Raw genomic sequence first — 22,836 nt, 5'->3', positions numbered from 1 at the left:
ACAATAGTGGCGTTTGATACGATACGAGCTGGGGGTCTCTAGGCAACCATCAAGCATCAGATTTCGGGTCGTTTCATAATTAATTGGGGCGTTATGAATAATGGACTGCAGGAAAAGGGCTAATTTACAGTGTGTGTGTGTGTGTGTGTGTGTGTGTGTGTGTAGAACCCTTAAGGCCTGATCTCCTACTTATAGCTCCATTCAGAGCTTTTCTGAGCACACAGAGCTTTCGTCCGCCCCCAAACGAGACAAGGAATTTATTCTAGAGCCATCATCTTGCATCACACTGAAGCAATCGTTATGGCAGTCGGCTTGAGCCATAAAGAGAGAAAGTTTTTTTTATATATATATATATATATATATATATATATATATATATATATATATATATATATATATATATATATACTGTATATAAACAGCATCATTACCTCCAGTACCCCTCAGCGCTGTACTGTAGCTCTCGCCCACCTACACACTGCCCACTCCACAGCTCCACCTGAAGAGCCTGGAAGTGCTTCCTACAGCCAAATGCTCGCTCAGATACACACACACACACACACACACACACACACACACACACACACACACACACACACAGAGAGAGAGAGAGAGAGAGAGAGAGAGAGAGAGAGAGAGAGAGAGAGAGAGAGAGAGAGAGAGAGAGATCATTAGCTGATGTGTCATTTGGGAAGCTCCAGGAAGAAAAGCTTCAACATTCTGTTGAAGCAGGTCTCGCTTGTGTATTTGTGTGTGTGTGTGTGTGTGTGTGTGTGTGTGTGTGTGTGTGTGTGTGTGTGTGTGTGTGTGTGTGGGTGGGTGTGTGGGTGGGTATGTGGGTGTGTGTGTGTGGGTGTGGGTGTGTGTATGCCATATGAGGCTTGTAATACAAACACAGATGAGATTCGCTCATTTGGCGTGTCCCGTAATCATTGTGAACTTCAGAAAACGTCCAACAGAGGTCAGCACATGTTGCAGGGTCGCTCTCTCGGGGACCGAACATCAAGCTCAGGGTTGCCAGGTCTGTGATTGTGTATCGCCTTTGCATTTTGAGCTGAATATTATTTTGAATGCATCATTATTTATGGAAGGTTTATCACCAGATGTTAATTAATTTATTCGTCTTCAGGATGTTTCATCTTGGTCAGGGTTGAGCTCAGGAACACACACACACACACACACACACACACACACACACACACACACACACACACACACATATACACACACACACATACACACACACAAACACACACAAACACACACACACACACACACACACCTAGAGACAATCAGGAATCACTTATCCACCTATGCCCCTTTTCCACCAAGGCAGTTTGAATGCAGGTTCGGAGCCTAAGTTAATATCAGTTCTTTCTTTCTCGACACCCAAAGCACCGGCTCTGAACCAGGAAAAGTGGTACCAAAAAACGCTGCCGGTCTAGACTTAAGAACCGCTGGTGTCAGGGGCCGGGGGCGGTGACCAACAAGGCAAAAGAGAACGTCGTTAGCACCATCAGGATTCTCCACGTTTGGATGCCAATGTAGGTTCACAAAGCCATGAGCATTAACAGTAAAGCAACATGCGCCATTGTTGATGTGTTTGTGTTTGCTGCTGCTGCGCTAACGTCGCTGTGTAACATTATATACAATAAGATGTGGCTCTGTGACGCTCTCTAGCCCATGGGAAGGCAAAGCGGTTCTTAGAAGGCTCGCCAGTGGAACCAGCACCAGCACCAGCACCAGCTCTGAACCTGCAGCCGGTTCTTTCTGGTGGAAACGAGGCACTACTGACATGCTTCTGAAAGGTGGGAAAACCCATAGAACCTCAGACAGACTCGGGGACTCCATTCTAAAGGTAACATGTTAGTTAAAGATAGCCACGCCCACACTAAAGGTAACATGTCTGTAAACTAAAGGTAGCCACGCCCACACTAATGGTAACATGTCTGTAAACTAAAGGTAGCCACGCCCACACTAAAGGTAACATCTCTGTAAACTAAAGGTAGCCACGCCCACACTAAAGGTAACATGTCTGTAAACTAAAGGTAGCCACACCCACACTAAAGGTAACATGTCTGTAAACTAAAGGTAGCCACGCCCACACTAAAGGTAACGTGTCTGTAAACTAAAGGTAGCCACGCCCACACTAATGGTAACATGTCTGTAAACTAAAGGTAGCCACGCCCACACTAAAGGTAACGTGTCTGTAAACTAAAGGTAGCCACGCCCACACTAATGGTAACATGTCTGTAAACTAAAGGTAGCCATGCCCACACTAATGGTAACACATATGTAAACTAAAGGTAGCCACACCCCCACTAATGGTAACACATATGTAAACTAAAGGTAGCCACGCCCACACTAATGGTAACACATATGTAAACTAAAGGTAGCCACACCCCCACTAATGGTAACACATATGTAAACTAAAGTTAGCCACGCCCCCACTAATGGTAACACATATGTAAACTAAAGTTAGCCACGCCCCCACTAATGGTAACACATATGTAAACTAAAGTTAGCCACGCCCCCACTAATGGTAACACATATGTAAACTAAAGTTAGCCACGCCCCCACTAATGGTAACACATATGTAAACTAAAGGTAGCCACACCCCCACTAATGGTAACACATATGTAAACTAAAGTTAGCCACGCCCCCACTAATGGTAACACATATGTAAACTAAAGTTAGCCACGCCCCCACTAATGGTAACACATATGTAAACTAAAGGTAGCCACGCCCCCACTAATGGTAACACATATGTAAACTAAAGGTAGCCACGCCCCCACTAATGGTAACACATCTGTAAACTAAAGGTAGCCACGCCCCCACTAATGGTAACACATCTGTAAACTAAAGGTAGCCACACCCACACTAATGGTAACACGTCTGTAAACTACAGGTAGCCACACCCACACTAATGGTAACACGTCTGTAAACTAAAGGTAGCCACGCCCCTACCAAAGGTAACATCTCTGTAAACTAAAGGTAGCCACACCCACACTAAAGGTAATGTGTCTGTAAACTAAAGGTAGCCACGCCCCCACTAAAGGTAACATCTCTGTAAACTAAAGGTAGCCACGCCCACACTAAAGGTAACATGTCTGTAAACTAAAGGTAGCCACACCCACACTAATGGTAACACGTCTGTAAACTAAAGGTAGCCACGCCCACACTAAAGGTAACATGTCTGTAAACTAAAGGTAGCCACGCCCACACTAAAGGTAACATGTCTGTAAACTAAAGGTAACCACGCCCCCACTAAAGGTAACATCTCTGTAAACTAAAGGTAGCCACACCCACACTAAAGGTATCATGTCTGTAAACTAAAGGTAGCCACGCCCACACTAAAGGTAATACATCTGTAAACTAAAGGTAGCCACACCCACACTAAAGGTAACATGTCTGTAAACTAAAGGTAGCCACGCCCCCACTAAAGGTAACATCTCTGTAAACTAAAGGTAGCCACACCCACACTAAAGGTATCATGTCTGTAAACTAAAGGTAGCCACACCCACACTAAAGGTAACATGTCTGTAAACTAAAGGTAGCAACGCCCACACTAAAGGTAATACGTCTGTAAACTAAAGGTAGCCACGCCCACACTAAAGGTAACATGTCTGTAAACTAAAGGGAGACACACCCACACTAAAGGTATCATGTCTGTAAACTAAAGGTAGCCACACCCACACTAAAGGTAACATGTCTGTAAACTAAAGGTAGCCACACCCACACTAAAGGTATCATGTCTGTAAACTAAAGGTAGCAACGCCCACACTAAAGGTAATACGTCTGTAAACTAAAGGTAGCCACGCCCACACTAAAGGTAACATGTCTGTAAACTAAAGGTAGCCACGCCCACACTAAAGGTAACATGTCTGTAAACTAAAGGTAGCCACGCCCACACTAAAGGTAACATCTCTGTAAACTAAAGGTAGCCACGCCCACACTAAAGGTAACATGTCTGTAAACTAAAGGTAGCCACACCCACACTAAAGGTAACATGTCTGTAAACTAAAGGTAGCCACGCCCACACTAAAGGTATCATGTCTGTAAACTAAAGGTAGCCACACCCACACTAAAGGTAACATATCTGTAAACTAAAGGTAGCCACGCCCACACTAAAGGTAACATGTCTGTAAACTAAAGGTAGCCACGCCCACACTAAAGGTAACATGTCTGTAAACTAAAGGTAGCCACGCCCACACTAAAGGTATCATGTCTGTAAACTAAAGGTAGCCACGCCCACACTAAAGGTAACATGTCTGTAAACTAAAGGTAGCCACGCCCACACTAAAGGTAACATGTCTGTAAACTAAAGGTAGCCACGCCCACACTAAAGGTAACATGTCTGTAAACTAAAGGTAGCCACGCCCACACTAAAGGTATCATGTCTGTAAACTAAAGGTAGCCACGCCCACACTAAAGGTAACATGTCTGTAAACTAAAGGTAGCCACACCCACACTAAAGGTAACATGTCTGTAAACTAAAGGTAACCACACCCACACTAAAGGTAAAATGTCTGTAAACTAAAGGTAGCCACGCCCACACTAAAGGTAACATGTCTGTAAACTAAAGGTAGCCACACCCACACTAAAGGTATCATGTCTGTAAACTAAAGGTAGCCACACCCACACTAAAGGTAATACGTCTGTAAACTAAAGGTAGCCACGCCCACACTAAAGGTAACATGTCTGTAAACTAAAGGTAGCCACACCCACACTAAAGGTATCATGTCTGTAAACTAAAGGTAGCCACACCCACACTAAAGGTAACATGTCTGTAAACTAAAGGTAGCCACACCCACACTAAAGGTAACATGTCTGTAAACTAAAGGTAGCCACACCCACACTAAAGGTAACATGTCTGTAAACTAAAGGTAGCCACGCCCACACTAAAGGTAACATGTCTGTAAACTAAAGGTAGCCACGCCCACACTAAAGGTAACCATGAATTTGGGAAAAAATGTCATTCTTTAACAATTTTGTTGTGTTTCTGGAACTTCATTGGGTCTAAGTTTGTTTTGTACGTCTTTTAGTTCCTTTTCGTTGGAAAGATCTTTCTTATTTTAGTTTGTTGCTACAAAGGTTTATTTGTTGTGTTATTGTTGCTACACTGATTATTTTTTACATTTCCCTAATAGTACTTCAGGCTCTTCAGGTTTCCCCCTAAAGGGTTCTGAGTTTCATCATCTTTACTTACTGCACACTGTTTTCTTCACTTCCTCCTGATATTAATGATACGATTTTTCTTCCGTTCATCACTTCTTTGTTGGTGCACTTCTTTTTATTGCACATTTAGCATTATGTGATATTGCCGTACTTAGTCTTGTCACATGAGGAGCGGAATATTTATCATTTTTTTCATATTTCTTTATTGGTAATGAGCTGCTTTAGTCAGAGCTGGCAACCCTGCTGATGAGGCACTTTGTGTGGTTAAGGAGAGAAGAAAAGAAAGAGAAAAGAGAGAGAGAGAAAGAGAGAGAGAGAGAGAGCTTCTTTGGCAGAGTGCAGAATTTCTCGGTTCATTTCCTAACTGCGAATCCTGCGAGACTCAGATGGAGATGAAGAGCTGCACTGGTGGCCCGCTTTCACGTTCCAGAGAGCGAGTTAAAAAAATAACAAAGTAAATAAACCGAGAGCAAAGAGAAAAAGAAAAGAGAAAGGCACACTGCTAGAGAGAAAGAGAAAGAGACAAAAGATGAGTAGTGAAATGGAGAAAGCGAAAGAGAAGGCATGACACCAAAGCGAGTGCCAAAGGTCATCAGAGACGCGGACGGAAAAAAAAACAGTGACCGAGTTTTCCATAGAATTTTCCAGACTGACTGCTTTCCCCTCCCCCAGCACTCAGACGCCAGGTTTCGGTGTCCACACTGGACACGAGAGGACATGCCGGTCTCCGTCCGAGCAGCCGCCAGCAGATTGGGTGTCCGCTCGCCATCAGGACTCTCAGTGTTTGGGGATATATGAGCCTGCTGGCGGCAGGGCTTGAGGGAACGAAGCTTGGGTTCCACCTTCCTGATCTTAAGAGACAAGAGCCGGCGAGGCCGCGAGCACCAGACGCCCTGAAGCGATAACGGGGTTAAGTCACGTCACTCCTTATTATCACAGTGGGTTAAAATATCGTTCCTCGAGTTCAGCTACAGAATAAAAGACAGAATAATACAATATCTACAGTCAGAAAAACTAAAGCATGGTTCCATCTCAGACTGTACAAGGTTCCTCAAGAACCCATTGCTCATGACTTGTTTTACTGCTCTGCTCCACCTAATATCAGTCTTCCTATAGTCTTCTGTTCTATAGGGTTCTTCAGGTCATAGCTTCTACTGTATATAGAAGGTTCTATTAAGACCCATAAACCAGAACCGTAAACTCATTACTGTTAAATTAAAACAAATCTTTTCTCTTGTCCCTATTTTCTATCCACATATTTCCACTTGGTTTATAGGCCTCGAGTGCGTGAGGTCTAAAGGACGCTTGGGGAAAGCAATGCCCCTGTCTTGGACGCTTGTACTGAAGAAAGATCTGGCAACCTGTGAGACGTGATCTTACAGTAAGTGGCTGAACATGAGTGTGTGAGACATGAAAAGTATAACCTAAAGTGGGTGTGTTTAGTGTCACGTTCCTCAGACAAACTGATTGTGGCTGGTGTAGAAAGGGTATTTTTGAGGAAGAGGCTTGTATTTTTTTTTTTTTTTTTTGAGGAACTGCCTGCTCTCTGGTGGTCCTGCTGGATCTGGGTCTCTGGATAATGTGCATGTCACCAGAGACTGGACCTTGAGCTCCTCTGGTGGAGCCTCCACTCCTCACCAACCCTGTTTTGTCTTTTATTCTGCCGAGAGCGAGTCTGTTTTCTAACGAATGGCAAGGAGGTGGATGTGGGCGGGTGGGTGGTTGTAGGCAGAGTTGTGTGTGTGTGTGTGTGTGTCAGGGGGAAAACGGGGGGGTTTAAACAGGGAGGCAGTTTAATGACCCTGACATCCCGCATCCTCCATCTGCTTTCATAACCTATTAATTAGAGCGTTGTTATCCGAGGGGTGCAGACCAGCCTCTCTCTCTCTCTCTCTCTCTCTCTCTCTCTCTCTCTCTTTATCTCTCTCTCTCTCTCTCTCTCTCTCTCTCTCTCTCTGTCTTTCTCTCTCTTTCTTCCTTCATTTATCCACCCCCCACTTCGTGCTTATTCCCAAATTTCTCTTTCTTTAATTACCTCCATCACTCTCCAAGTTCATTCTTCCTCCATTTTCTCTCTCTCTCTCTCTCTCTCTCTCTCTCTCTCTCTCTCTCTCTCTCTCTCTCTCTCTATCCATCTATGTATCTAACATGTAGCTACATTCGTTCATCTCTTTAACAAGGTGACCGTTTGACCGAGCCTCCTGGAAGTGGTGTGCCTGGGGTGGGTGTGTAGAGGAGGGTGAGGTGGTGCTGTTCATGTTTCCTTGCACATGGCCTATAACAGAATGAAGTCTGGCTGTCATTCTTGTCGTCCACTGATTACGCGTCTGATTGGGGGCCTGATAATGACGACCACTTGAGCAGATATGAAGTCCCCCCGACCCCCCACCCCCACCCTCAAGAGCCACCATGCAGGAGATTAGCTTCTTCTCTTGGCTAATCAGAGCTCTTGTTTCCACCGAGGCCACCATGGTGCTGCGCTCCTGAAGGTACGAGGACATGGACGTTATCTCATCGCAGAATAAAAGAAACGAATGCTGGTGACTCCTCAGTAGCAGGAGAAGCAGATGGAATGATAGCTTTGTTCTTTTTGGCGGTACGTTGTCTGATGCTAATATTTGATGCCACAGATTTGAGTTTTCCATCTGAGACTCGAGCTCACAGTTTTCGTTCGACGATTGTTTAGATGTTAAAGCAGCAAATTGTCTCAGCACCATGTTGATGTTAGCATCGTATACTGTAATAAGCACAACACCTGATAAAATAGCCAGACATCATCAATGATTATAAATTAAACCCAAACATCTGAGAGAGAATAGTTTTATTTGTGTCTCTTTATTTCCATTTGCTTCGTGCTTTGTTTATTCTTAGCAGGCTAGCTAGCATGCTAGGAACCATGTTCTTTAAACGTTATGTTCTTTAAACGTAAACATTCATTCATTCATCTTCTACCGCTTATCCGAACTTCTCGCGTCACGGGGAGCCTGTGCCTATCTCAGGCGTCATCGGGCACCGAGGCAGGATACACCCTGGACGGAGTGCCAACCCATCACAGGGCACACACACACTCTCATTCACTCACACACTCACACACTACGGACAATTTTCCAGAGATGCCAATCAACCTACCATGCATGTCTTTGGACCGGGGGAGGAAACCGAAGTGCCCGGAGGAAACCCCCGAGGCATGGGAAGAACATACAAACTCCACACACACAAGGTGGAGGCGGGAATCGAACCCCCGACCCTGGAGGTGTGAGGCGAACGTGCTAACCACTAAGCCCCCGTGCACCCTAAATGTAAACAGTGTGTCCTAAAGTGCTTTATTCCTCTTATGAAAGATAAATTTGCCAATAAAATATATATATATATATCGTATGTTTATAGTTACTAAACTTTAATGGTGTGGAACATTCACAAAGCAAATGAGTTCCTGTTATTCCTTACATAATAGCAGCTATAAACATTAGTTCCATCACCAGCATCTTTTCACGATACAGAGAAATGGAACACGATGATGATGATGATGATGGTGATGATGATGATGATGATGTCGTGGAACGTTTTCATCCTAGTCACAGCTTCACCTCTGCCTCTTAAAATGGAAGTCTATGTGAATGATCTGTTACTATAGAAACGATAACGCGTTAGAACAGACCTGCGGCCGTCAGACCTACCGACCAATCAGAATCCAGGATTCCCATTCCTCTCCAGTCATTAAAGCATAACTGGATGTCAGATCTCGGTGACCTTATGTGCTGATGTGTGAAGTTTCTCCTCGTTAACGGTGGTGGAGGAGGCGGAGGAGGTGAGGAATGGATGGAGGGAAGGAGGGAACATGTGATTTGGGTTTTTCTGGGATGGAGTGATGGAGGATGTGGCTGAATAAATAGAGCGACGTAGGCGAGGGAGGTGCAGGAGGGAATGAGAGCTGGGAGAGGGTGAAGCGGGACAGCAGGAACACGGCGGCCATCAGAAAGCCCACAGCGTCCGGGCGGAGGGTTGTGGATGGAGTTTGATGACCCGGGGAAACTCGGTACATGCCATGGGAAGTGGCCTCACCATCATTTAGATAAAACTCACACAAACACGCTGAAAAGGGACACACCGATGCTCTGCTGTCGTCCTCAGTAAGGTGGATTTAATACTGAAGAGACTTCTGTAATGAACACTATTCAGGAGCCCAGGAGTCAAATCCACCTCACAGGTAATCTTAACAATCCCAGCTTTAATAAAATCCTCTTTAGAAAGCTCCTAAGCCGACCCTGAGTACAGGGAACTTACCCCGTGATGTAATATCTGAAATATTCCAGCACATGTCAGAGTAACGATCGGCGGTCTCAGGAGTCGCCGTGCTCCTGGTATGAATAGGACGGGTCCATATGTCGGGTGTTAGATCTCTCACTCGTATTAGTCAGTAGTCTGTTTTTGTAATAACCGTGAGAGAGCCCCGGGGCCGTTAATCAACATGATTGGGTTTTGGTTGGACTGAATCATGTTGGCCTTGGTGAGGAAACCCAACATATTCCAAGCATGATATCTGCCACAGAAGACCTTCCGCTTCCCAAAAGTGGGTATTGTTCTCTGTGGATTGTCACCATGGTGATAAATGTGCCTTTTGTGGTGCCAGAAAGAGTGTTTGTTCATGCGGACGTACGTGTACGTGTGTGTGTGTGTGTGTGTGGAGAGAGAGAGAGAGAGAGAGAGAGAGAGAGAGAGAGAGAGAGAGAGAGAGAGAGAGAGAGAGACGGACACAGAGAGACAGACACAGAGAGAGAGAGAGAGAGAGAGAGAGAGAGAGAGAGAGAGAGAGAGACAGAGAGAGAGAGACAGAGAGACAGACACAGAAAGACAGAGAGACAGAGAGAGAGAGAGAGACAGAGAGAGAGAGAGAGAGAGAGAGAGAGAGAGACACAGAGAGACAGACACAGAGAGACAGACACAGAGAGAGAGAGAGACAGAGAGACAGAGACAGAGAGACAGAGAGACAGACACAGAGAGAGAGAGAGAGAGAGAAACACACATAACACATAAACTCGACAATATCTCATCGTTTTATTTGTGTTTTCTTTCCATCCACATTATTCACATGTCCGCAGTGACATCACCGTTCCCGTGTCAGTCTTTTCCCAAGAGCGAAAACTTTGAGAAGAAGGATTAAGACGTTACGTGACGCAGCACCTAGCAGAACGCTAGCAGAACGCTAGCAGAACGCTAGCAGAACGCTAGCAGAACGCTAGCAGAACGCCAGCAGAACGCTAGCAGAACGCCAGCAGAACGCTAGCAGAACGCTAGAGGAGTATATGTACGACCAGCTGGTGGTGCGAACCTGTGAAAAAATGTGAATGGAGTAAATCTGTGTGAACCTACAGCCAAGAACAGAGGAACTGCTGTTTTTATCTGCCCCCCCCCCCACACACACACACACTCTCCCTCTCTCTCTCAGAGACCCGACGTGGACGTGTCGGCTCGAGCGCCAAACACAGCAATAAATATCTCTCTGTGGCGTTTTGATCCGTGAGAAGAGGAAGGCTTTGATCGGTTTCCTGGAAAACAAGGCACACCTTCTGTTTTGTCGAGGTGTGTTTTTTCTCTGCGCAGAGATAACAGGGAAAACGATCAGTCTGGGAAATATGGAAAAAACAAAAACAAAAAAAAACCCACAACACCACATTGTTATGCAGCTTTTTTTAGAACGGGTCACTGTCTGAAGGAACGAAAAGTCACGGGAATTTGTGTAAAAGTGTCGCTGTCGTGTAAAACGAGTGAGACGAAATGTGACAAGACGAACATCTGGAGACGAGAAAACGCCACCGAGGACACGGGAAATAATCTTTCTGTATTATTTCACCTGCAGTAAGAATAATAGTGGAGTTTGTTCTGCATGTACACGTGTATCGAATACCTTACTGATTCGGTCCGGTCAAAAAAACCACGTGGTTCGGGACAAACGGAAATCCGACAGGATGCTGCACTAATTAAGTACCGAACACAAGGAGAGTAGGAGGTCCCACACCGTCCCTGCTAACACACACTCGCCGTGTAGGAGACTCACACTCCTGCTTCACTTTAAACTCCACCCTGAGCGCTTCACCTCACACAGACAAAAATACGCCTGATGAACCGCAGGAACCCTTCACATGTACCACCGCAGTTCTACCAAAACTACACCACACACACAGCCAGAACCGGAACATTACAGTTCTCATTAAACTCCACTCGAAAAGAGACACAAATGAAACACAAAGCAAGCAAAATAAACGAATAAATAATAAAAAAAAACATGAAGGGATCCATTAATGTATCGTTGTAGAACAGGGGTGTCAAACTCTGGCTAGCCGGCTGTAATGCACACTTGATATGATCTCACGGGCCAAATATAATTACACCGCTTTCTCTCTCTGTCTCCCTGTGTCTGTCTCTCTCTCTCTCTGTCTCTCTCTCTCTGTCTTTCTGTGTCTGTCTCTCTCTCTCTCTGTCTCTCTCTCTCTGTCTTTCTGTGTCTGTCTCTCTCTCTCTCTGTCTCTCTCTCTCTGTCTTTCTGTGTCTGTCTCTCTCTCTCTCTGTCTCTCTCTCTCTGTCTCTCTGTGTCTGTCTCTCTCTCTCTCTGTCTCTCTCTCTCTGTCTCTCTGTGTCTGTCTCTCTCTCTCTCTCTGTCACTCTGTGTCTCTCTCTCTCTCTCTCTGTCTCTCTGCGTCTGTCTCTCTGTGTCTGTCTCTCTCTCTCTCTGTCTCTCTGTGTCTGTCTCTCTCTCTCTGTCTCCCTGTGTCTGTCTCTCTCTCTCTCTGTCTCCCTGTGTCTGTCTCTCTCTCTCTCTGTCTCTCTCTCTCTGTGTCTCTCTCTCTGTCTCTCTGTGTCTGTCTCTCTCTCTCTCTGTCTCTCTCTCTCTGTCTCTCTGTGTCTCTCTCTCTCTCTCTCTCTGTCTCTCTGTGTCTGTCTCTCTGTGTCTGTCTCTCTCTCTCTCTGTCTCTCTGTGTCTGTCTCTCTCTCTCTCTGTCTCTCTCTCTCTCTCTGTCTCTCTCTCTCTGTCACTCTGTGTCTCTCTCTCTCTGTCTCTCTGCGTCTGTCTCTCTGTGTCTGTCTCTCTGTGTCTGTCTCTCTCTCTCTCTGTCTCTCTGTGTCTGTCTCTCTCTCTTTCTGTCTCTCTGTGTCTGTCTCTCTGTGTCTGTCTCTCTCTCTCTCTCTCTCTGTCTCTCTGTGTCTGTCTCTCGCTCTCTCTGTCACTCTGTCTCTCTGTCTCTCTCTCTCTCTCTCTCTCTCTCTCTCTCTCTCTCTGTCTCTCTGTGTCTGTCTCTCTCTCTCTCTCTCTCTCTGTCTCTCTGTGTCTGTCTCTCTCTCTCTCTGTCACTCTGTCTCTCTGTGTCTCTCTCTCTCTGTCTCTCTGTATCTGTCTCTCTCTGTCTGTCTCTCTCTCTCTGTCTCTCTGTGTCTGTCTCTCTCTCTGTCACCCTGTCTCTCTGTGTCTGTCTGTCTGTCTGTCTGTCTCTCTCTCTCTCTCTCTCTCTCTCTCTCTCTGTCTCTCTGTGTCTGTCTCTCTATGTCTGTCTCTCTGTGTCTGTCTGTCTGTCTGTCTCTCTCTCTCTCTCTCTCTCTCTCTCTCTCTCTCTCTCTCTCTCTCTGTCTCTCTGTGTCCATATGTCGGCTTCACACTTTGGCCCTCGGTGTAATTATATTTGGCCCGCAAGATCATATCAAATGTGCATTATAGCTGGCTAGCTGCATGTTCCGCTAATACTACAAATCCCAGAATGCCTTGCCACTGCATTGACATGTAGTCAAGAACAGCAAGCGCCCCTCATTCTCTGTCGACAGTCGTTAAATGCAGGGTCTCGGATTTTTGTGAAATGCTTCAGAAAACCGAGTCTGGCCGAATAATAAACAAAAATCAAAACAAACGTGTAGCCAATGAGCAGAAAGGGGCGTGTCTTGTCGATATGGGCGGAGAGAGTGTTCGGTGTGTGTGTGTGACATTAGCAGAAAGCAGTTTTAACATTGACATGGAGGATAAAAACAAAGAAAGAAAGAGAAGAAAGACTTACGATAAGGACAAGAAGTAGGACGTGTTAATATAGGATCAGCTTTCCAGCGCTGGAGAGAACTGAAGGAGCAGGAAGTCGGCCACATATTCACAGGTTGGAGTTTCCCGAGTCAATAACTCCTGAGCTAAACGCTGTTACTACACAAATAACACCTCTTTTCTATCGTAGTGATGTAGAGAGGCAGCTACAACCGTGTTTTGTGTAGTAACAGCGTTTAGCTCAGGAGTTATTGACTCGGGAAAGAACCATAGAGTAGTAGCCTAGCTGAGAGCCAATGCCGAAAGTTTGATTTTGACATTGGTGGGGACATAATTTATTTGACATTGGTGGGGACATAATTTATTTGACATTGGTGGGGACATAATTTATTTGACATTGGTGGGGACATAATTTATTTGACATTGGTGGGGACATAATTTATTTGACATTGGTGGGGACAACATTCCCCGTATTTTGTGCATAAAACTGTTGTTATAAGAATACTTTCTTACTCACATAACGGTAACCTGCATAATCACGTTGCATATTGCTTCATACAACGGAATCTAGCCGCAGCCTCCGACCTCAACACATTAGCGAGAAAGACAAAGCCAATCAAACAGCGACGTGGGTTAGAGAGGCGGGACTCAAAAAAGGCAAAGGCCAATCATTTTGGAGAGGTGAGTTACAGAGGCGGGATTCATTGCAGGAGGTAAATCTGTTAACCGTTTGTGTCCCACTAGTTGTGTTATTTTTTTACAGACCGCCGTTGTAAAATATTTTCATCTTATTTAATAATTCCTGGATAAATGTTAAATGAAATAAGTAAAAAAGCACAAGACACAGACGGATAACAGTGGTTATGTATAAATATATATAGGCTTGGTCGAATTATCGCTAGGGACAATTGAGTGTTCCCTGGATATTGGTGGGGACATGTCCTTACCGTCCCTACCTACCCAAATCGACGCCCTTGCTGAGAGCTTAAGGGTTTAAGGGTTCTATGTACTGTAGAACTCTACACTTGCAAGTAAAGTTTTGTTTTTTGTGAAGATGTTTCCAGATAAATGACCCTTGTGTTACACTATCAGGGAGTGCAAGCTTTCCTAAACGTTCTTCGGTTGTCCTTCTGGGGAACCCTGAATGATTCTACACGGTAGCTGAGATCATGGTGTGGTTTTCCTGACAGATAAGTGCAACAACCCAGTCATTGGGTTCATAAAGGGCTTCTTAAAGAACAATCGCATGTAAAACTGTTCGAGAAATTAAGTAACCTTTAGTCACCCGACGAACCTTCGAAGAAACCTTCGAAAACCTTCTGGTCGGGATCCTTTTGGTCTAAATGTTGTTATCTGATGGGATCCAGGTATTAGCACTAGTTTAGAGTTTGTATCACACACGTAGTGAGTTAATAGTAAAACTCTAGAAAAAAAAAGAGATGGAATAAAAACCAGCCCTCGTGATAAGCCATTCTGACACGTCCCCTCCTCTTCATCATCAACCTCCTCATCCTCCTCCTACTTCTCATCATCATCATCATCATCATCCTTATTATAATCCCCATCATCCTTATCATTATCATCCTTGTCATTATCATAATAATCATCATCATCCTCGTCATCATCATCATGATGTTTGTGCAGATTGGTGAGCGAGGCTCAGCTCAGGGCCTAATGATCCCACCTGAGGCCATCTCTCTCTCTCTCACACACACACACACACACACACACACACACACACACACACACATGTCCGGGCCAGCGTCAGGTTCCAGGTTGTGTTAATGGAACGTGATGAGCGTCGCTCCCTCGAGGACTGCAGCGCCTCTTAATTACAAGTGATAATAGGCGTGACAGAATGTGGCAGGGAAAGTGCTGAGGTCTCGCCTCCATTAAACATCAGCGGAAGACGATCTGGAGACGCCGCACGCCATCTGTAAAGCCAACCCAGGCGGCAGAATTAGTGCTGTGTGTTATTATTATGTAGGACTTATTCATTTATTCCTTTTCCTTCCTCATTTTCCCCTCTTTTTTCCCTCTTGCTTTACTTCCAGTTTGCACTAAAATGAGAACCGAACTTAAGAGTAGATGCCTCAGATTCCTTTCCGTCCTGGATAAACACACTCCACCGCACGGTTTACACTAAACTGATTAAAATGTCTCAGTCAGCATGAAGGAAGGCAGACGGCATCTCGCAGAAAAGATGCAGAAAGTCAGCTGACTAAAATAGTCAGTTTTATTAGTACATTTATAATAAACGTTAAACAGTAAAAAAAAAAAAAAAAAAAAAACGACATCGCAAAGCTTGTCATCTATTGTTTCTATAGTAACGGCTCACTCACGGAGATGACATTTAGATAGAACAGGGTTTCTCAGGGTTCTGTATAGAGCCCTAGGGTTCTGTACTTTAGGGTTCAGGAGTGTTTGTAGATTAATAATAATTCTCATGGCATATTTATAAAATGAATGAACTATAACTTAACTGTACTTAACAATAACTGATTTGTTTATTTTATTTTTTTTATATATTTTTTTAATGATCCGAGTGATATTTATGTCATGTTTACAGTCACAGAATTAAAATCTACCCTAAATTAAATTAAATTAAAAATATAATTCTCATCTGGTTCTTTAAGCTTTCAATTATGTCAAATATTCATTCACTCATCCATTCATCTTCTACCGCTTATCTGAACTTCTCGGGTCACGGGGAGCCTGTGCCTATCTCAGGCGTCATCGGGCATCGAGCCAGGATACACCCTGGACGGAGTGCCAACCCATCACAGGGCACACACACACACACTCATTCACTCACACACTCACACACTACAGACAATTTCCCAGAGATGCCAATCAACCTACCATGCATGTCTTTGGACCGGGGGAGGAAACCGGAGTACCCGGAGGAGTGATGAGGACGTTATGGAGTGAGGAGGATGTTATGAAGTGAGGAGGACGTTACGAAGTGAGGAGGAGGTTATAAAATGAGGAGGAGGTTATGGAGTGAGGAGGACGTTATGGAGTGAGGAGGATGTTATGAAGTGAGGAGGACGTTACGAAGTGAGGAGGAGGTTATAAAATGAGGAGGAGGTTATGGAGTGAGGAGGACGTTATGGAGTGAGGAGGATGTTATGAAGTGAGGAGGACGTTATGGAGTGAGGACCACATTTATGACATATGTAATCTCATTGTCTGGAATCATTAAACATTCCCACACAAATTAAAATAAAGCACCACATGAGATGTTTGTTTTTGTTTGTTTTTGTTTCATTCACAACTCCGACAGAAACGCAATATACCAGGTAACGTGTCCTAATGTAAAGTCCATCATGTAGACACACTCCATTTCTTTTATGGTCTTTTTACCGAGTCGAATGGCTTTCTCCTGCGAAGCCTCGCTCACGTTATACAACCCACGTGTTCGTCTCTCACACTTAATGGACAGAAACAAACAGAAGGTTGTGACACCATTGTGTCGGTGATGGAAAGTTAAACACGTGTTTCATTACACAGCGTCTTTTACAGCCCTGCTATTTTATACCTTTATAACACCAGATAAATAATGATTGCCTTTCTGTTTCACTTACTCTGTCCCCTCAGACCCGCAGTGTGGATCTGTTCCCAGAGCTGGACACCAGTTCTGCTTTTTATTTCACTCTCAATGTGCAGTGCAAAATTAATGGCACCCTACAAAAGAACAGGCAGAAATGACTAAAGGAATAAAACTCTCTATGTTCCTTTAATCCTGCAGTGTTTCATTTTTCTTCTATGACAAAAAGGAAAAGGACAATTTTTATCTATTAAAGGACAACATGTACTTTTTAATCTGCTACAGTAATAGTTGCATTCGTTCTTGTGAGAAATCCGTGAGAAATCTGTGAGAAATCCTCAGACCTTCACCAGCGACTCTGTTTTATCTTTCTCACTTGTTATTTTACTGATAAACAGCAAAAACATAGTACTTTAAATTATTTCACAGTATTTCAGGGTTCCTTAAAAGTTCTTTAATGCTTTATTGCCCCTTTTCCACCGAGGCAGTTTGAGTGCAGGTTCGGAGCCTAATTTAGAACCAGTTCTTTCTGTTTCGACCGCCAAAGCACCGGCTCCGAACCAGGAAAAGTGGTTCTTAAGTAGCACCAAAACGTTGCTGGTCTAGACTTAAGAACCGCTCGCGTCAGGGGCTGTGGGCGGGGCTACTGTTAGCGCCTTTGATAATGTACCTTAAGTATACTAATGTTTAATACACTTTTACTTTACCGCGATATGATACATTATCAGCACACATGACAGTAGGTAGCTACATGCTAAGGCTAAATTTTTTTCTGTGTTATGTACTTTATCGATCACAACCTCCGTTTATACAGATTACACGGAGCCGCACGTACACGTTTTATTCGCCGCGTTTGGATGCCGATGTAGGTTCACAAAGCCATGAGCATTAACAGTAAAGCAACATCCGCCATTGTTGTCGTGTTTGTGTTTGTCGCTGCTGCGCTAATGTCGCTGAGACACGTGACACGTATACAGTGACGTCACACTCGGCGCTGTGATGGCTCTCTAGCCGGTGGAAAGGCAAACCGGTTCTTAGAAGGTTCGCCAGTGAACCAGCACTAGCGCTAGTTCTGAACCAGCACCCGGTTCTTTCCGGTGGAAAAGAGGCATAAGTACTTAAATGTTCTTGGCCTCCTTCATATTGATAAACACTGCTGTGTTCTACATAGAACCTAAATAGACATTTACTCCAGAAGAACAACTTCTAAAAAAACTTCTTAAGAACTGTCTTTATTCTGCGTACACTCTTCAAGTCTTTACATTTTAAGGGTTCCATAAGAGTTCTTAAGAATAAGAGTAGGTAAGGGTTCTTAACCTCATTCATATTGAGAAGCACCCTGCTGTAGGGTTTTACATACTGTAGAACCCACATAGATCAAGTCTGCCATAGAGGAACTAAAAAAAAAATAAATAAAAAAAAAAACAGTGTATACACCTTGTCTTAGTGCTTTGGACACGATACACTCTTCATGTTTTAAGGGTTCTTTAAGGGTTTACTATGGACTACCATTATTGGTTCCTAACCCCTTTCAGATAGATCAGCATTCTGCTGTAGGGTTCTACTGTACATAGAATCTTTACAGTTTAACCAAGAGGAAGAACCAGAACATCTTCACACTTTGTAGCCTCTTCGAGTCTTCACAGATCCCAATGGTTCTTGAAAGTGTTGAAGGAATATCTGAGAAATTAAAGGTTCTTACTGTTGCTAAACACTCTATTCTTGGGCTCTATATAGACCTCACTTAGGCATTTGCTCCAAAGAAACAACCAAAGAACCTTCAAGAGTCATCTTCACTCTTTAAGTTGGTTATTTAAAGTTTCATTGGACAATGAATGGTACATAAGCCCCTTTTACACCGACACAGTTTTGCCCCCTTTCCACCGAGGCAGTTTTGCTCCTTTTCCACCGAGGCAGTTTGAGTGCACTTTTGGAGCCTAATTTAGAACCAGTCCTTTCTGTTTCGACCGCCAAAGCACCGGCTCTGAACCAGGAAAAGTGGTTCTTAAGTAGCACCAAAATGTTGCTGGTCTAGACTTAAGAACCGCTCGTGTCAGGGGCTGTGGGTGGGGCTGTGGGCGGGGCTGTGGGCGGAGCTACTGTTAGCGCATCTGATAATGTACCTTAAGTATACTAATGTTTAATACACTTTTACTTTACCACGATATGATACATTATCAGCACACATGATAGTAGGTAGCTACATGCTAAGGCTAATTTTTTTCTGTGTTAATGTTTTTCTTGGTGGAAAAGGGGTAATAGTGTACTAAAATGGTTCTATTTGGAACACTTTTAGATTGATAATCACTCCATTGTAAAGTTATGTATACAACTTTATACTCTCTTCAAGTCTTTACCCATTAAGGGTTCTTTAAGGGTTCACTGGGTGATCAAGGGCTCTTGCCTGCCCTCAGACTGAGCAACACTCTGCTATAGGGTTCTTAAAGAGAACCTTTTAATAGACCAGAAGCTGTCTTGGTTCCTGTTAAATGGGTTATCTAATGGTTTGTTGAATGGTTTAAGGTTTTTAGTGAACTAACTAACTAAGGGTTCTACTGGGAACACTTTCAGAAACTTTTTGTTGTTGAACTGAACTTTCAACTTTGTTGTTGTTGTTGTTGTTGTTGTTGTTGTTGTTGTTGTTGTTACTTTTATACAAATCATCCTTTAGGTATTACGTACCAGGAACTTACAGAAATAATAGAAATTCAGAATAGTTTTGGGGAAAAACTGATTATGTTTACGGTTTCTGTGAGTAGTAAAAGTGGAGAACTTTGATATTTCAATGTAATTTAATTTAATTAGTTTGTCTCCAGGAAACAAACAGACTTTCAGGTCTTCAGGAACGGAGACACAGAGGAAGACGTGACTGATGGAGAAAGGTCTCAGTGTGGGACTGGCAGCTGAACAGATGCTTTTTGGCATGAAGAGCTGCATTGGGATTCGGGGGGCATCGGAACTGGCAACAAACACACACTGTACCAACATGAGGTCTGTTAAACTAAGTAATTGAGAGTCAGTGGGAGAGACGGGAACAGAGCAGTGTGACACACTCCGGGCTTTAATTGATGTTTTAACAGAAGCACCACTGATCTGGGGGAAGAACCTCACACCCCGCTGTCCCCTGCCTTCTGTCTTACCTCCTCTCCTCTTCTCTCCTCTCTTCTCCTCTCCTCTCTTCTCCTTTCTTCTCCTCTACTTTCTTCTCTTCTCCTCTCCTCTCCTCTCCTCTATTCTATTCTATTCTTAGTCTGAGGTTTAGTCTGGGGTTTAATCTGAGGTTTAGTCCATGGTTTAGTCTGGGGTTTAGTCTGAGGTTTAGTATAAGGTTTAGTCTGACATTTAGTCTGGGGTTTAATCTGACGTTTAATCTGAGGTTTATCTGTGGTTTAGTCTGTGCTTTAGTCTGAGGTTTAGTCTGAGGTCTGGGGTTTAGTCTGAGGTTTAGTCTGGGGTTTAGTCTGAGGTTTAGTCTGAGGTTTATCTGGGATTTAGTCTGAGGTATGGGGTTTAGTCTGATGTTTAGTCTGTGCTTTAGTCTGAGGTCTGTGCTTTAGTCTAAAGTCTGAGGTTTAGTCTGGGATTTAGTCTGAGGTCTGGGGTTTAGTCTGAGGTCTGAGGTTTAGTCTGGGGTTTAGTCTGCGGTTTAGTCTGTGCTTTAGTCTGAGGTCTGAGGTTTAGTCTGGGGTTTAGTCTGACGTTTTTTCTGAGTTTTAGTCTGTGCTTTAGTCTGTGCTTTAGTCTGAGGTTTAGTCTGGGGTTTAGTCTGGGGTTTAGTCTGAGGTTTAGTCTGGGGTTTAGTCTGACGTTTTTTCTGAGTTTTAGTCTGTGCTTTAGTCTGTGCTTTAGTCTGAGGTTTAGTCTGGGGTTTAGTCTGGGGTTTAGTCTGAGGTTTAGTCTGAGGTGACTCTGGAGCTCTGTAGGGGATGAAACAGAGGCCTGTTCTGGGGTAAGAGGAGCTCTAGATTTAGAAGATCTGGAGCAGATGGTCAGACGCCTGTGATGTGTGACGTGTGACGTGTGAGGTGTGAGGTGTGAGGTGTGATGTGTGATGTGTGACGTGTGAGGTGTGATGTGTGACGTTTGACGTGTGAGGTGTGAGGTGTGAGGTGTGATGTGTGAGGTGTGAGGTGTGATGTGTGAGGTGTGATGTGTGAGGTGTGAGGTGTGAGGTGTGATGTGTGAGGTGTGAGGTGTGAGGTGTGATGTGTGAGGTGTGATGTGTGACGTTTGACGTGCAAGGTGTGAGGTGTGAGGTGTGATGTGTGAGGTGTGAGGTGTGATGTGTGAGGAGTGAGGTGTGATGTGTGAGGTGTGAGGTGTGAGGTGTGATGTGTGAGGTGTGATGTGTGAGGTGTGAGGTGTGAGGTGTGATGTGTGACGTGTGAGGTGTGATGTGTGAGGTGTGATGTGTGAGGTGTGAGGTGTGATGTGTGAGGTGTGAGGTATGAGGTGTGAGGTGTGATGTGTGAGGTGTGACGTGTGACGTTTGATCTCTGCACTTCTTCAGCCCCTTTTTCTGTTCTGTTAATGCTACGTGCAGTGAGGGACAGTGAGGGACAGTGAGGGACAGTGAGGGACAGTGAGGAACAGTGAGGAGAAACCTTCTTCAGGATAAACAGATCATTTTATTTATTCTTCAGTTTATTTATTTGTTTGTTTGTTTGTTTGTTTGTTTGTTTGTTTAATACATCAATATTATATTCACATCTTTTTTAAATATTTTTATTATTATTATTATTTATTAAAAGGTTTTTTGTGTAACAGATTTTTTTGGCTGTGTATTTTTCTTCGTTTTAATTTTTTTTGGTTAAAAGCATGTTTGTGTGACAGTGAGTAAAGTCTCAGGGCTCTCGAAGTGATCTGTAAAGTTTTGTTTTATCTTAAAGGGTTCTACACTGAATGATTGATGATAAAAAAAAAACGTTCTGTTTTAAGGTTCTGTACAGAGCCTTTAACTTCAACACGTACAGAATCTGTACAGGACTCTGTAGTTCTCTGCACCAAGGTTCTTCTTCTCCAAGAGGAACAAGTAAAGAACCCTACAGTTTCTGCATGGTTCACGTGGTTCTAGGTGGGTTCTGTGTTTGTGGCAGTACATCATGTGTACATCATTTTTCCTTTGTCATCTAATGGAACTTTTAAAGGTGTAGAACCTTGTAAGAGCAGGTTCTCATCAGACAGGGAACGCTTGATGTAAAGTCTATCTCGGGAACGCTGGAGATATGTGACGTGAGGTTTGGAACACATTCTGGATGGGATTTTTAGGAACGTAAGAAGATGTGAGCGATCCAGGGAATGGAATAAAGAGTAAACTGTGACGCTGTCATGTAGATTTCTGTTTTCTTCGTCTGGAACGAATTTGTGAGCTGGTTCTCTGGTTACGGTGGTCAGTGCACTGAAACGTGACGTTCTCCGCGTCGCTGTTTCACGGCAAGCTTCGCCGCTCACGATGCCTGCTGCTGGAGCCGTGAAGATGATCAGGTTTTCAGCCAAATCACTTTGAATAATTAACCATCCTGTTGGGGCGAGCCTGATCGGATTTCACTGCCGATTCGGATTACACGTACACCACACACACACACACACACACACACACACACACACACACACACACACACACACACACACACACCACACACTTGTGTCGTTCCGCTGATCTGTTAGAAGGACCGGTCAGGGAATAGAGTATTGTGCGTTATTCTAGTTAGAACACTATCAGTTTTGTCAGCTAATCAACCTCAGTGCAGCCTCGACACAGCTGCAGCGCGCAGGACGACGACACGGCCGACGTAACACGGCTACGAAAATGAAATCGAGAGGTTGTGTTACACGATGCGTTACATCTCTGCTGGGAAGATGCTCACTCACGGTGTGAAATTTCACACCTGCCTCCAGCTTAAACGAGGACTTGTTTGTTTTTCTGACAGAGAGCCGTGTGCAACTCGGCGGCCTACAGACTAAACTAAACTAAACTAAACTAAACTAAACTAAACTAAACTAAACCAAACTAAACTAAACTAAACTAAACCAAACTAAACCAAACTAAACTAAACTAAACTAAACTAAACTAAACTAAACCAAACTAAAC

General features: G+C 44.0%; 1 long non-coding RNA gene across 1 annotated transcript in view; it reads left to right on the top strand.

Annotated features, from left to right (window-relative positions):
* Positions 1-785: 785 nt before the first annotated feature.
* The window catches only part of LOC125139026, a 24,430-nt gene continuing 2,379 nt past the window's right edge, over positions 786-22,836 (top strand). The window contains exons 1-3 of the long non-coding RNA XR_007138139.1: positions 786-1,544; positions 1,681-1,808; positions 6,455-6,559. This is a non-coding gene — a long non-coding RNA (uncharacterized LOC125139026). The remainder of the gene's footprint in view (positions 1,545-1,680; positions 1,809-6,454; positions 6,560-22,836) is intronic.

Source organism: Tachysurus fulvidraco, chromosome 16 (genome assembly GCF_022655615.1).
Source record: "Tachysurus fulvidraco isolate hzauxx_2018 chromosome 16, HZAU_PFXX_2.0, whole genome shotgun sequence".
Lineage (NCBI taxonomy): Eukaryota > Metazoa > Chordata > Actinopteri > Siluriformes > Bagridae > Tachysurus > Tachysurus fulvidraco.
The sequence above is the reverse complement of the archived record's forward strand: the minus strand, read 5'-3'. Positions and strand labels throughout refer to the sequence as shown.